This window comes from Salvelinus fontinalis, chromosome 13 (genome assembly GCF_029448725.1).
Source record: "Salvelinus fontinalis isolate EN_2023a chromosome 13, ASM2944872v1, whole genome shotgun sequence".
NCBI classification, from domain to species: Eukaryota; Metazoa; Chordata; class Actinopteri; order Salmoniformes; family Salmonidae; genus Salvelinus; species Salvelinus fontinalis.
Window position 1 is genome coordinate 26,341,618 of NC_074677.1, and position 14,623 is coordinate 26,356,240.

At 40.8% G+C, this 14,623-nt stretch overlaps 1 long non-coding RNA gene and 1 pseudogene across 1 annotated transcript; one reads left to right on the forward strand and one right to left on the reverse strand.

The window, feature by feature from the left end:
• Positions 1-12: 12 nt before the first annotated feature.
• Positions 13-10,969, forward strand: LOC129868323 (GTPase Era, mitochondrial-like; annotated as a pseudogene).
• A 1,405-nt stretch (positions 10,970-12,374) lies between these two features.
• On the reverse strand, positions 12,375-14,330 carry LOC129868324 (uncharacterized). The gene is made up of 2 exons (XR_008761747.1): positions 13,449-14,330; positions 12,375-12,949 (listed from the first exon to the last, which is right to left on the reverse strand). It is a non-coding gene; the product is annotated as an uncharacterized LOC129868324 (long non-coding RNA).
• Positions 14,331-14,623: the final 293 nt, after the last annotated feature.

Genomic DNA, 14,623 nt, shown 5'->3' on the forward strand with positions numbered 1-14,623 from the left:
CGCCTGTTTTATTACATCGGATGCGTTTCTGAGCAGACTGGCGAAAGGCAGAGACAGATGACAGTCTTTATCACTATCCAGCCTCAGTTCCGCCCGACAGCGGTAATCACAACTGCTGCTGCTGCCTCTGAAAACAAAAGAGGGTTACCTCCTGGCATAGTAGTACAGTTGCTCCTTATGCAAATGCTGCGCACTGAATGTGTAGACTATAGTATGAATATTACATATGGCCCTGTATTCTGTAGATCTGTATTATGTACCTCATATTTTACTCATATTTCTGATGGCAACCCCTAAACTCTTGTTTCAGCTAATCAAATATCATGGCTTGTGAAGGATCCAGATCAACCAGAGAAATCAAATGTTTTAAGAGTGGCCATTATTGGTGCCCCAAATGCTGGGAAGTCCACACTGTCCAACCAACTGCTTGGCTGAAAGGTAGTTCACTTTATTGTACTGGCCAGTTTCTTCAGTTTAAGCTGTAAACATCATGGCATCAGTCAGCCTGGAGTTTATTTTCCATTAACACCAGTTTCTTTGAACATGATCTCTCATAGGTGTTTGTTGTTTCCAAAAAAAGTGCATACCACACGGTCCCATGCCCTCGGTGTTCTCACAGTAGATGACACAAGTGAGAATCACCTCTCAGACCATGCATTGAGCATAGCAGAAATTTGGCAATTGTTCATTATTTTATCAGTGCTGTGTTACATTATGTACAGTATCTGTCCAATATACAAACTTTATATTTATTAGATAACCACACTTATACAGTTGAAATTGGAAGTTTACATACACTTAGGTTGGAGTAATTAAAACTCGTTTTTCAACCACTCCACAAATGTCTTGTAAACAAAGTGTAGTTTTTGCAAGTTGGTTAGGACATCTACTTTGTGCATGACACAAGTCATTTTTCCAACAATTGTTTACAAACAGATTATTTCACTTATAATTCACTGTATCACAATTCCAGTGGGTCAGAAGTTTACATACACTAAGTTGACTGTGCCTTTAAACAGCTTGGAAAATTCCAGAAAATGATGTCATGGCTTTAGAAGCTTCTGATAGGCTAATTGACATAGTTTGAGTCAATTGGAGGTGTACCTGTGGATGTATTTCAAGGCCTACCTTCAATCTCAGTGCCTCTTTGCTTGACATCATGGGAAAATCAAAAGAAATCAGCCAATACCTCAGATATTTTTTTTGTAGACCTCCAAGTCTGGTTCATCCTTGGGAGCAATTTCCAAATGCCTGAAGGTACCACGTTCATCTGTACAAACAATAGTACGCAAATATAAACACCATCGGACCATGCAGCCGTCATACCGCTCAGGAAGGAGACGCGTTCTGTCTCCCAGAGATGAACGTACTTTGGTGCGAAAAGTGCAAATCAATCCCAGAACAATAGCAAAGGACCTTGTAAAGATGCTGGAGGAAACAGGTGCAACAGTATCTATTTCCACAGTAAAACGAGTCCTATATCGACATAACCTTTAAGGCCGCTCAGCAAGGAAGAAGCCACTGCTCCAAAACCGCCATAAAAAAGCCAGACTACGGTTTGCAACTGCACATGGGAACAAAGATCGTACTTTTTGGAGAAATGTCCTCTGGTCTGATGGAACAAAAAATGGCCATAAAGACCATCGTTATGTTTGGAGGAAAAAGGGGGAGACTTGCAAGCCGAAGAACACCATCCCAACCATGAAGCACGGGGTGGCAGCATCACGTTGTGGGGGTGCTTTGCTGCAGGAGGGACTGCTGCACTTCACAAAATAGATGGCATCATGAGGAAGGACACTTATGTGGATATATTGAAGCAACATCTCAAGACATCAGTCAGGAAGTTAAAGCTTGGTCGCAAATGAGTCTTCAAAATGGACAATGACCCCAAGCATACTTCCAAAGTTGTGGCAAAATGGCTTAAGGACAACAAAGTCAAGGTATTGGAGTGGCCAACATAAAGCCCTGACCTCAATCCTATAGAACATTTGTGGGCAGAACTGAAAAAGCTTGTGCGAGCAAGGAGGCCTACAAACCTGACTCAGTTACACCAGCTCTGTCAGGAGGAATGGGCCAAAATTCACTCAACTTAATGTGGGAAGCTTGTGAAGGCTACCCAAAACGTTTGACCCAAGTTTAACAATTTAAAGGCAATGCTACTAAATACTAATTGAGTGTAACTTCTGATCCACTGGGAATGTGATGAAAGAAATAAAAGCTGAAATAAATCATTCTCTCTACTATTATTCTGACCTTTCACATTCTTAAAACAAAGTGGTGTTCCTAACTGACCTAAGATAGGGACATTTTACTAGGATTAAATGTCAGGAATTGTGAAAAACTGAGTTTAAATGTATTTTGCTGAGGTGTATGTAAACTTCCGACTTCAACTGTACATGCATACTTATACATTCTCTCTAGATTTTACTGGACACTCCTAGACTCACTACACCTTCCAAAGTCAAGATGTGATTTCTTACACCGTTTTCAGTATTGTGGTATTGCAGTGCATAAAATGAAATAGGCGAATCTCCCACGGGCTATTTATCTTCTCCACAGGCACCAGCTGGAGAAGTCTCTCTTCGAGGATCTTTGGAATACAGTCAGGGAAGCTGACCTTGGTACTGTACGATTCTTCACTTTTTGCAACTTTTCGGGCACACAGATGACTGCTGTAAGGCTATTGCTTTTCAGACAGTCTAGTCTATGCTTTTTAAACAATATGTGGTCCCACACATTTTGCAATTCCTTTGAAATAAAACGTTTTTGTGCAAATGACAATGCACTGCATGGTGTTTATGTCCTCTTCTTGTTGTTATCTCTTCAGTGTTGATAATGGTGGATGTGTCAGACAAGTGGGCCTGCAACAAGCTAGACTTTAAGGTCCTGAAATGCCTGACCCAGTACCCAGATATCACAGCAGTCCTTGTTCTCAATAAGGTACTTCTCTATTTATATAGCAGACACATGCAAACCTCATCCTCTCTCCATGGCCTCATCATAAAGTCAATCATAACACTGATCATATGCACTGAGGTGAGATCGTGGTTGTCATATGATATAATGCATTATTACCTTGTAATATACTAGGAACTGTCTACTACATATGAATTGTTATATGAACCCTCTACTGTGTGTATGGCACAGGTTGACTTGCTGAAGAGCAAGAGCAGGTTGGTGGAGATTACAGCAAATCTGACATGTGGAGTGGTGAATGGGCGGAAGCTGCAGGTCCCCCCTGGGCTGAGAGGAGGACGGACAGGGAGACCAGGACACCAGGGTCTGGAGATGAGGGCGAGCCAGGTGGTGATGTGGCTCCTGGTGAGGGCAGCGAGGCCCAGTCAGGGCTGAGTAAGAAGCAGCTGAGAGCTCTGAAGAGCCAACAGGGCTGGGCCCACTTCAAGGATGTCTTCATGCTCTCTGCTGTGGATAGAGAGGATGTGGAGACACTGAAGGTGATGGTAGCTTATGGTCATATACGGACTAGAAGCAAATCTGATACCAAGTAGACAAGTACACTCATTGTGGAATAATTAAAGTTCTTTAAAACCCATGGAAAGCAATTGCGTCTATGTTAATGTGTGACAACTAATATTGCTATTGACATCATGTCTGTCTGTCCTACAGAGGTACCTAGTAGTGGGGTCGAAGCCTGGTTCTTGGCAATACCACAGTGACGTTCTAACTGACCAGTCTCCTGAGGAGGTCTGCACCAACACTGTCAGAGAGAAGCTTCTCGAGTATCTGCCCAATGAAGTGCCCTACACAATGACACAGGTGACTTGTCATTACGGACGCACACAGACTTCACAGCCAGACAATACACTGCACTCATATAGCTACATGCAGATGTAGTGCGTGTGCATGTCAACCATTTTAACTGTCAAGAGCTATTTCCTATCCCAGCTTGAGATGTAGTGTAGGTCCAGTGTCGAATCACAATTATTTACACTTTAGTCCCTAATATATGATGATTATGTGCCAGACATAAACATTGTAGCACATATAGAGAAATACTCACAGTAGTACTAATTGAAATTATATTAACTATTTTTTGCTCGCAATAGCAGTAAAACTATTTGAAGAAAGAAAGTCACATGGTAAGTGTGTTGCATTTTTCAGTACTATTTTGAATGTTGATTTAGATACAATGCCCTCTGTAATTATTGGGACAGTGAAGCATTTATAATAAAAAAATATCTGTATACTTCAACATTTTGGATTTGAACTCAAACAATAACTATGAGGTTAAAGTGTTTTCATTCATATCGGGTGAACCATTTAGAAATTACAGCACTTTTTGTACATAGTCACCCTGATTTTAGGGGAGCAAAAGTATTGGGGAAAATTCACATATATGTTTATTAAAGTAGTAAAAGGTTAGGTGAATAATGATGAGTGAGAAAGTTACAGATGCTAAAATATCATAACCCCCCCCCAAAAATGCTAACCTCCCCTGTTATTGTCATGGTGAGAGGTTAGCCTGTCTTGGGGGTACAATATTTGTGCTTTCTCACTCATCCTTATTCACGATTCATTCAGGATTATCCGTAATCATGGCAGCATCCATATTTATTTACAATAAAAGTGACTCCAAATTGACACAATACATGATTTACCAATAATTTCTATTGGGCACAAACTAATATGAAACAATCAAAACAAAGAGCAAATGCATCCAACAAATTTGTAGAGTCACAACCTTGATGTAGTCATTGCGTGCTATGAATGTGGGAACAAATACCTAACTTTTTACTACTTTAATACAGTGGGGCAAAAAAGTATTTAGTCAGCCACCAATTGTGCAAGTTCTCCCACTTAAAAAGATGAGCGAGGCCTGTAATTTTCATCATAGGTACACTTCAACTATGACAGACAAAATGAGGGAAAAAAATCCAGAAAATCACATTGTAGGATTTTAAATGAATTTATTTGCAAATTATGGTGGAAAATAAGTATTTGGTCAATAACAAAAGTTTATCTCAATACTTTGTTATATACCCTTTGTTGGCAATGACAGAGGTCAAACGTTTTCTTTAAGTCTTCACAAGGTTTTCACACACTGTTGCTGGTATTTTGGCCCATTCCTCCATGCAGATCACCTCTAGAGCAGTGATGTTTTGGGGCTGTTGCTGGGCAACACGGACTTTCAACTCCCTCCAAAGATTTTCTATGGGGTTGAGATCTGGAGACTGGCTAGGCCAATCCAGGACCTTGAAATGCTTCTTACGAAGCCACTCCTTCGTTGCCCGGGCGGTGTGTTTGGGATCATTGTCATGCTGAAAGACCCAGCCACGTTTCATCTTCAATGCCCTTGCTGATGGAAGGAGGTTTTCACTCAAAATCTCACGATACATGACCCCATTCATTCTGTCCTTTACACGGATCAGTCTTCCTAGTCCCTTTGCAGAAAAACAGCCCCAAAGCATGATGTTTCCACCCCCATGCTTCACAGTAGGTATGGTGTTCTTTGGATGCAACTCAGCATTCTTTGTCCTCCAAACACGACGAGTTGAGTTTTTACCAAAAAGTTATATTTTGGTTTCATCTGACCATATGACATTCTCCCAATCTTCTTCTGGATCATCCAAATGCTCTCTAGCAAACTTCAGACGGGCCTGGACATGTACTGGCTTAAGCAGGGGGACACGTCTGGCACGGCAGGATTTGAGTCCCTGGCAGCGTAGTGTGTTACTGATGGTAGGCTTTGTTACTTTGGTCCCAGCTCTCTGCAGGTCATTCACTAGGTCCCCCCGTGTGGTTCTGGGATTTTTGCTCACCGTTCTTGTGATCATTTTGACCCCACGGGGTGAGATCTTGCGTGGAGCCCCAGATCGAGGGAGATTATCAGTGGTCTTGTATGTCTTCCATTTCCTAATAATTGCTCCCACAGTTGATTTCTTCAAACCAAGCTGCTTACCTATTGCAGATTCAGTCTTCCCAGCCTGGTGCAGGTCTACAATTTTGTTTCTGATGTCGTTTGACAGCTCTTTGGTCTTGGCCATAGTGGAGTTTGGAGTGTGACTGTTTGAGGTTGTGGACAGGTGTCTTTTATACTGATAACAAGTTCAAACAGGTGCCATTAATACAGGTAACGAGTGGAGGACAGAGGAGCCTCTTAAAGAAGAAGTTACAGGTCTGTGAGAGCCAGAAATCTTGCTTGTTTGTAGGTGACCAAATACTTATTTTCCACCATAATTTGCAATGTGATTTTCTGGATTTTTTTCCCTCGTTTTGTCTGTCATAGTTGAAGTGTACCTATGATGAAAATTACAGGCCTCTGTCATCTTTTTAAGTGGGAGAACTTGCACAATTGGTGGCTGACTAAATACTTTTTTGCCCCACTGTATACAGTTGAAGTCGGAAGTTTACATACACCTTAGCCAAATACATTTAAACTCAGTTTTTCACAATTCCTGACATTAAAATCCTAGTAAAAATTCCCTGTCTTAGGTCAGTTAGGATCACCACTTTAATTGAAGAATGTGAAATGGCAGAATAATAGTAGAAACAATTATTTATTTCAACTTTTATTTCTTTCATCACATTCCCAGTGGGTCAGAAGTTTACATACACTCAATTAGTATTTGGTAGCCATTTTGCCACAACTTTGGAAGTATGATTGGGGTCATTGTCCATTTGGAAGACCCATTTGCGGCCAAGCTTTGACTTCCTGACTGATGTCTTGAGATGTTGCTTCAATATATCCACATAATTGTCCTTCCTCATGATGCCATCTATTTTGTGAAGTGCATCAGTCCCTCCTGTAGCAAAGCACCCCCACAACATGATGCATGATCTTCGGCTTGCAAGCCTCCCCCCTTTTTTCTCCAAACATAATGATGGTCATTATGGCCAAACAGTTCTATTTTTGTTTCATCAGACCAGAGGACATTTCTTCAAAAAGTACGATCTTTGTCCCCATGTGCATTTGCAAACCATAGTCTGGCTTTTTTTATGGCGGTTTTGGAGCAGTGGCTTCTTCCTTGCTGAGCGGCCTTTCAGGTTATGTCAATATAGGACTTGTTGTACTGTGGATATTAGAGGTCGACCGATTAATCGGAATGGCCGGTATTTTTGGGCGCCGATTTGCCGATATTATTATTATTATTTTTACACATTTATTTAATATTTTTTTAACTAGGCAAGTCAGTTAAGAACACATTCTTATTTTCAATGACGGCCTAGGAACACGGGCAGAACGCCAGATTTTTTACCTTGTCAGCTCGGGGGATCCAATCTTGCATTGATTACATTGCACTCCTCGAGGAGCCTGCCTGTTAGCGAATGCAGTAAGCTAAGGTAAGTTGCTAGCTAGAATTAAACTTATCTTATAAAAAACAATCAATCAATGACTGTCATTGCTCCATTGTGTACTTAACCATAAACATCAATGCCTTTCTTAAAATCAATAAACAAGTATATATTTTTAAACCTGCATATTTAGCTAAAAGAAATCCAGGTTAGCAGGCAATATTAACCAGGTGAAATTGTGTCATTTCTCTTGCGTTTATTGCACGCAGAGTCAGGGTATATGCAACAGTTTGGGCCGCCTGACTCTTTGCAAACTAATTTGCCAGAACTTTACGTAATTATGACAGCATTGAAGGTTGTGCAATGTAACAGGAATATTTAGACTCATGGATGCCACCCGTTAGATAAAATACGGAACGGAATAAACGTTTTGTTTTCGAGGTGATAGTTTCCGGATTAGTCAAAGGTATATGGTTTAGAGAGAAATAGTCGATGCGTTATAATTCCTGTAATAACTTGCGGCTGAATTTGAAAGGGGTTCCTTCGTTATTTTACCGTTCATGTCTTCCATAGAGAATGTCTTGATCTACTTCAAATAAGGTCTGTGTTTCGTGCAGGCTTAAACCGCCTCAACGTTTTCACGTGTAAATCTCACTAGGATAAGGTAACGTTTGTCAACATATTTTCATAAATCCAGTCTACAATTATTTTTTTTATCTTCGCTTATATTTAGCCAATATTGATAAGAGTTACCTTGTCCTATGGATATCTACACAGTTATAACATTGGCACGGTGATGTAAGCCTACACGAAACACAGACCTTATTTTAAGTGAATCTAAAAAATATCCTATGGAATAAATGAAGGAACCGCTTTTCAGATTTTGCTAGGTGTCATGGGAATTATGACTCGCACTTTGGTTGTCAATTCTTACCATGCCCATTATTAAAATAGGATTTCCTGCATATAGAAATTAAAGTTTTTGTTTTCAACATTCCTCACAGGTAACTTAAACTCTATTTTTATTCAAACAGTTGAGAGTATTTGTCTCCTAAGCAGACTCTACAGTATCATTGTCACTTCAGAGCTGTGTGCGTGTGTATATTTATGTATTATATTAAGTTAAAATAAAAGTGTTCATTGTTCATTCAGTATTGTTGCAATTGTCATTATTACAAAAATGTGTAAACATTTTTTTTTAAATAAATCGGCCGATTAATCGGTATCAGCTTTTTTTGCCCTCCAATAATCGGTATCGGTATCGGCATTGAAAAATCATAATCGGTCGACCTCTAGTGGATATAGATACTTTTGTACCTGTTTCCTGCAGTATCTTCACAAGATCCTTTGCTGTTGTTCTGGGATTGATTTGCACTTTTCGAACCAAAGTACGTTCATCTCTAGGAGACAGAACGCGTCTCCTTACTGAGCGGTTTGACGACTGCGTGGTCCCATGGTGTGTATACTTGCATACTATTGTTTGTACAGATGAACGTGGTACATTCAGACGTTTAGAAATTGCTCCCAAGGATGAACCAGACTTGTGGAGATCTACAATTTTTTTTCTGAGGTCTTGGCTGATTTCTTTTGATTTTCCCATGATGTCAAGCAAAAAGGCACTGAGATTGAAGGTAGGCCTTGAAATACATCCACAGGTACACCTCCAATTGACTCAAACTATGTCAATTAGCCTATCAGAAGCTTCTAAAGCCATAACATAATTTTCTGGAATTTTCCAAGCTGTTTAAAGGCACTGTCAACTGAGTCTATGTAAACTTCTGACCCACTGGAATTGTGATACAGTGAATTATAAGTGAAATAATCTGTCTGTAAACAATTGTTGGAAAAATGACTTGTGTCATGCACAAAGTAGATGTCTAACTGACTTGCAAAAACTACAGTTGGTTAACAAGTAATTTGTGGAGTGGTTGAAAAACTAATTTTAATGACTCCAACCTAAGTGTATGAAAACTTCCGACTTCAACTGTAAGTGAATTTGTTCCAATACTTTTGCTCCCATAAAATGGGGGGACTATGTACAAAAAGTGGTGTAATTTATATACAGTATGGATTAAAATATATGGATTAAAATACCCTCAAATAAATGATGACAGTCTGCCCTTTAACTTCATAATCATTGTTTGGAGTACAGAGCCAAAAGAAGAAAAAATGCTTCACTGTCCCAATAATTACGGATGGCGCTGTATATGTCCCCTGTTGTGAAACATGTCAATGACACCCCCACCAACCTAACTACCCAGTTACTAATGAACATGTGAGAAGCCATCAGTGGAAGAAGATAAAGACAAGAAGGAGAAAAGCAACGGGAACTTTCTCGCAGACGGATTGAGGTTCCATGCTCTATGTGTGTGGCCTTTCACACAGGCCTGTCGATGTGTCGACAGATAGTTCATCTGAACCGGCTGTTTTTGACTTCTTCCCATCCCCCCTTACATCACATTCCCATAGTAATTCTACAGCTTGCTTTTACATGACATCTCTGTCAGGTTTGGGGTCAATTCCATTTCAATTCAGTTTATTTAGTTAGGAAGTAAACTGAACATTTCAATTTCAGTTCCGAGCAACGAGGGAAATTGGAATAGGAATTTCAATGTGCTTCCTGAATTGAAAGGGAATTGACACCAACTCTGATCTGTATCCTGTCACAACCATTTCCCCCTAATGTTTAAGAGATGAAGCTGCTCAGCCATGTGTTCTCTGACTAATGATTACATGTGTAGATTAACTGTTTTTTCAGACTCTTTAGCTTCAAATCACTATACCTGGAGTTCTTTAGCCTGTAATAACTTGTGTAAATATTTGAGCAGACTCCTTTTTAAACCATACTTTTTTAATGTCAGACAGACTGGATGAATGTTAGCCTATATCGGCAGTGGTGCAGCAGTGCTCAGTGATTTAAACTTTATCCCTGCACCAGGCTACTCTCTAGTTTTCATTCAGTTAAGTGAATGATGACAGAGGTGAAAGTCATTGATTTACTGTATATTTGGTTGTTAGGACTGAGTGATTATTACAGTATACATTCTTCTTATCTGCTGTAGTAACTGGGGTCCTCTTGTGGACTTAAAACATTGGCATCATATTGAAATGCATGCTCATATTAATATAATTTATTTCCTTTTCTCTGTTTTTTTATTTATCCTGGTGACAGAAATGGTGATTGGCCAGGCTGGTCAGATGGTTGCCAGGATAGCCAGAGAGGCTGGAGAAGACCTTAGCACTGTGTTCCTCAGGGAGGTCAAGCTGAGGCTCTCAGTGAAGGTGAAGAATTGAAGAGGATTATGGGAAACAGAGTATTATGATCATCTGGGGCAAACACAGTATTATGGTGGCCTAGTGTGTTGGAAATTAACATGGTTGAACTCGGATTCCTTGGTCACTATATTCAGTGAAAGATATGACTGGTTTCTATTGCTTGACTGTGGACAGACCTACAGCTAAACTGTGCTGCTGAGAGCTTGTGAGTGCTCATCGTGAGTCAGCGATTGAGAGTTAATGGGAACACAGTGACAGCTCTCTCCCCTTGAACTTGTTCCCAGCCTTTTCTACAGTCACTTCTCTCAAGGGTCATCATACTGTATTCTTGCATAAGCATTGCTCTTGAGTAAAGGATGACTTGCTTATATTCTTCACTGGTTTGTCTTTCAGAGCTTCTGTAACATATTATCTTGTAATTATAATTTTTACCTCTCCACCTCTGTTATTTAAATGGCTATATTTTGGTGTGTGTGTGGTGAGGCGAACTGTGAAAAGGTTCATGTTTTATTTTACGCTTCCAGAACCTTCCCCTTGGCAGTAGACCTCTGCCTCACCTGGCCCTGTGATGATTGAACAGGGAGTAGCACAGTCACGTTCTGTCTGTCGAATGTCCCTGTTGTGCTATCCACCCCCTGTCTCTCTCCTCTCACTCTTTCTCTTTCTCTCTCTGTCAGCTGACAATAGCATTGCTGTCCCCTCAAGCCTTAATTTCTATATTTTTCTCGCTCTCTTTCTATCTATCCTTCTTATTCTTTCTCTGTAAGCAAAACCCCTGAGGACTGAATTGTTTCTCTTTAATGGAATTCAAAATTGAGTGCTAACCTGCTGGTAAAATAGAGCGCTAACCTGCTGGTAAAATAGAGTGCTAACCTGCTGGTAAAATGGAGCGCTAACCTGCTGGTAAAATAGAGCGCTAACCTGTGGGTAAAATAGAGTGCTAACCTGCTGCTAAAATGGAGCGCTAACCTGCTGGTAAAATAGAGTGCTAACCTGCTGGTAAAATGGAGCGCTAACCTGCTGGTAAAATAGAGTGCTAACCTGCTGGTAAAATGGAGCGCTAACCTGCTGGTAAAATAGAGCGCTAACCTGCTGGTAAAATGGAGCGCTAACCTGCTGGTAAAATAGAGCGCTAACCTGCTGGTAAAATAGAGTGCTAACCTGCTGGTAAAATAGAGCGCTAACCTGTGGGTAAAATGGAGCGCTAACCTGCTGGTAAAATAGAGCGCTAACCTGCTGGTAAAATAGAGCGCTAACCTGCTGGTAAAATAGAGTGCTAACCTGCTGGTAAAATGGAGTGCTAACCTGCTGGTAAAATGGAGTGCTAGGAAAAATCGGTCAGATAATGGTAATTAGGTTAATTTCTCCCCCTCCCTGTAAGTTTGCTCTATGCGCTGTCACTATCCAGACTATCTTGATGAAAAACAAGTGTGTGCCCTGTGGCCTAAAGCAAGGCCAAAGAGAGAGAGTGATAAAGAGAGGGAGGGCTGGGGTGTCTCAATGAAGAGAGTGAGACGATGAGAAGAAGAGGGGGGAGAGAGAGGGCTGTAATGTCTCAGTTCACTCTGTCTACAGAAACAGCTGCTCTCCATTGATTACACTGGCAGTTACACTCCTAACAACCGTATGTTTAGTGCAGAATACTAGAGGTAATCTTCAATTAGACAAACCAACTGCTTTTAAAAAGATGTACACTGCAAGGAGTATATGAAATTATAAATAAAAAAACAATAATAATATGTATGCTTTCATACAATTTCATATGTGTAACCTGTCAATGCATTGAGGTGGTAACCTTGGTACAGTATTTAACATTCAGAGTGAGATGTACACCAAGACATTGATAGTCATTCTTTGGTTTTTAATTTGAAACATTATTTCACAAGTCAACAAATATCTTACAATATCAAAATCAGCTCTTAAACACAACTTTGGCTCTTGGTATCACTAAGGTGTTGTAATCAAATGTGACTTCTTGCAAGGAAGACGAGACCAGTCCACCAGTTTTTAGTTTCCTTTAATGCAACTCCAGTGACATTGGGAAGCAGCATTAGAACCCTTACCATTACTAAAACTCAGTAATGGTAACGGTTTGAGCGCCACCCTCTAGCTTCCAACCGCCAGCAGCATCCGTCCATGTGTGTACTATTGTAGCTATGACATTGAGAGGCGTCAATAGAACCCTTACCATTGCTAAAACTCAGTAATGGTAACGGTTAGATTGCCACCCTCTAGCTTCCAACCGTCAACAGCTTGTGTGTGTGTGCTGATAGTATCCGGAGGGGGAATGAGACCCTGGATAGTACATCATCTATACTGTAGTGTCACCATAACGAACTTACAGTATATGATGATATCCTGTCCAGGGTACAAGACTAACGAACAATATCCCATGATGACATTGCCTAAATGAATAAACCTGTTGGGGATAAAATTATGGATATTACATATTAAATAAATACACAAACAAATATGTACAGAAACAGGGTTGAGTCAATATGTTATCAATGTGTTATAACATATTCTGAGAAGTCAACCACCCAAGGAATGAACACAATATGCATGCTATATTACAGAATGATATTTTCTCAGACAACAAATTCATGCATGATCCACATCAATTTCTTAATTAAATCTATTGAAGTCCTATTGTGAGACTAACCAAGTTCAGGTCTGACATTACATTATATACCGATACCATGTACATGAGTTTTCTTAATGTAATTGCTTGTAGTTAACTAAATTAAACCACTTGCAGAGCATCTTAATAGAAGACTTTCTCTAAACATCAGCTCTCTCCCCTAATTATCCCCTTCAAATGAAGCCCAATTGACAGCTTCAGAGGTTTAGCGTGACTGAGTTAAGTGATCAAAACGTCTGTAAATTTCACATAGTGGGCCTTTAAATGTTCAGCTCACCTCCATGCCTGGTCTGTCTGCGTTGTCCTCTCTCTTGAAGAAAAAAAGTGTTAATTAAGGGCGTTGGTTGTTTTCTATTACCACGCTGCTCTGGTTTACAACAGCCAGCACGTCTCCAACACCACCACATTGTTCACAGACTCATGACAGCTCGCAAAGGTCTCCTTTAAAGCCACCAGTTAATTTGCATATGGTGATGACATCAGAGCTGTGGCCCCCTTATCTATCATGCTCTGGGTCTTGTCCTGTTTGCCTCTGATCTAATGATGTGCCGCACCCCTTCTAATCAGACCCCAAACAGTTTTGCAACATCAGGTGTTTGACATCTCGTCTGTCACCCCTCCATGCCCCCGTACACACCCATTCCAAAGCAAGTATTTCTTAAGAAATATTTTTCTCCAGTTTTTTTGGCCTTATTTTGGCAGATTTATTTCCAGCTTGCATTTTAAAAGGTGTTTTGTTTAACAAATTGTCTGTCTCTTTTGTCAACATTCAAAATCACCCAAGCAAACATTACCTATTGCTCAAATGTAACAGTATAACTTTAAGACCGTCCCCTCGCCCTGACCCGGGAGCAAACCAGGGACCCTCTGCACACATCAACAACTGACACCCACGAAGCGTCATTACCCATCGCTCCACAAAAGCCGCGGCCCTTGCAGAGCAAGGGGAAACACTACTTCTAGGTTTCAGAGCAAGTGACGTAACTGATTGAAACGCTATTAGCGCGTACCCGCTAACTAGCTAGCCATTTCACATCCGTTACACTCACCCCCCTTTCAACCTCCTCCTTTTCCGCAGCAACCAGTGATCCGGGTCAACAGCATCAATGTAACAGTATAACTTTAGACCGTCCCCTCGCCCCGACACGGGCGCGAACCAGGGACCTTCTGCACACATCAACAACGGTCGCCCACGAAGCATCGTGGAGCGATGGGTAACGATGCTTCGTGGGCGACCGTTGTTGATGTGTGCAGAAGGTCCCTGGTTCGCGCCCGTGTCGGTGTCACGATTGTGTGGAGGAGAGACGGACCAAAACGCAGCATGAGGAAAATAAGCCATCTTCATTTATTATTGAAGAAGGCAAAACGAAACAAAACACTTTCAAACTAACCAAACGACCGTGAAGCTAATAAACGTAGTACACACACATGCTACAACCGTTCAGACATAGA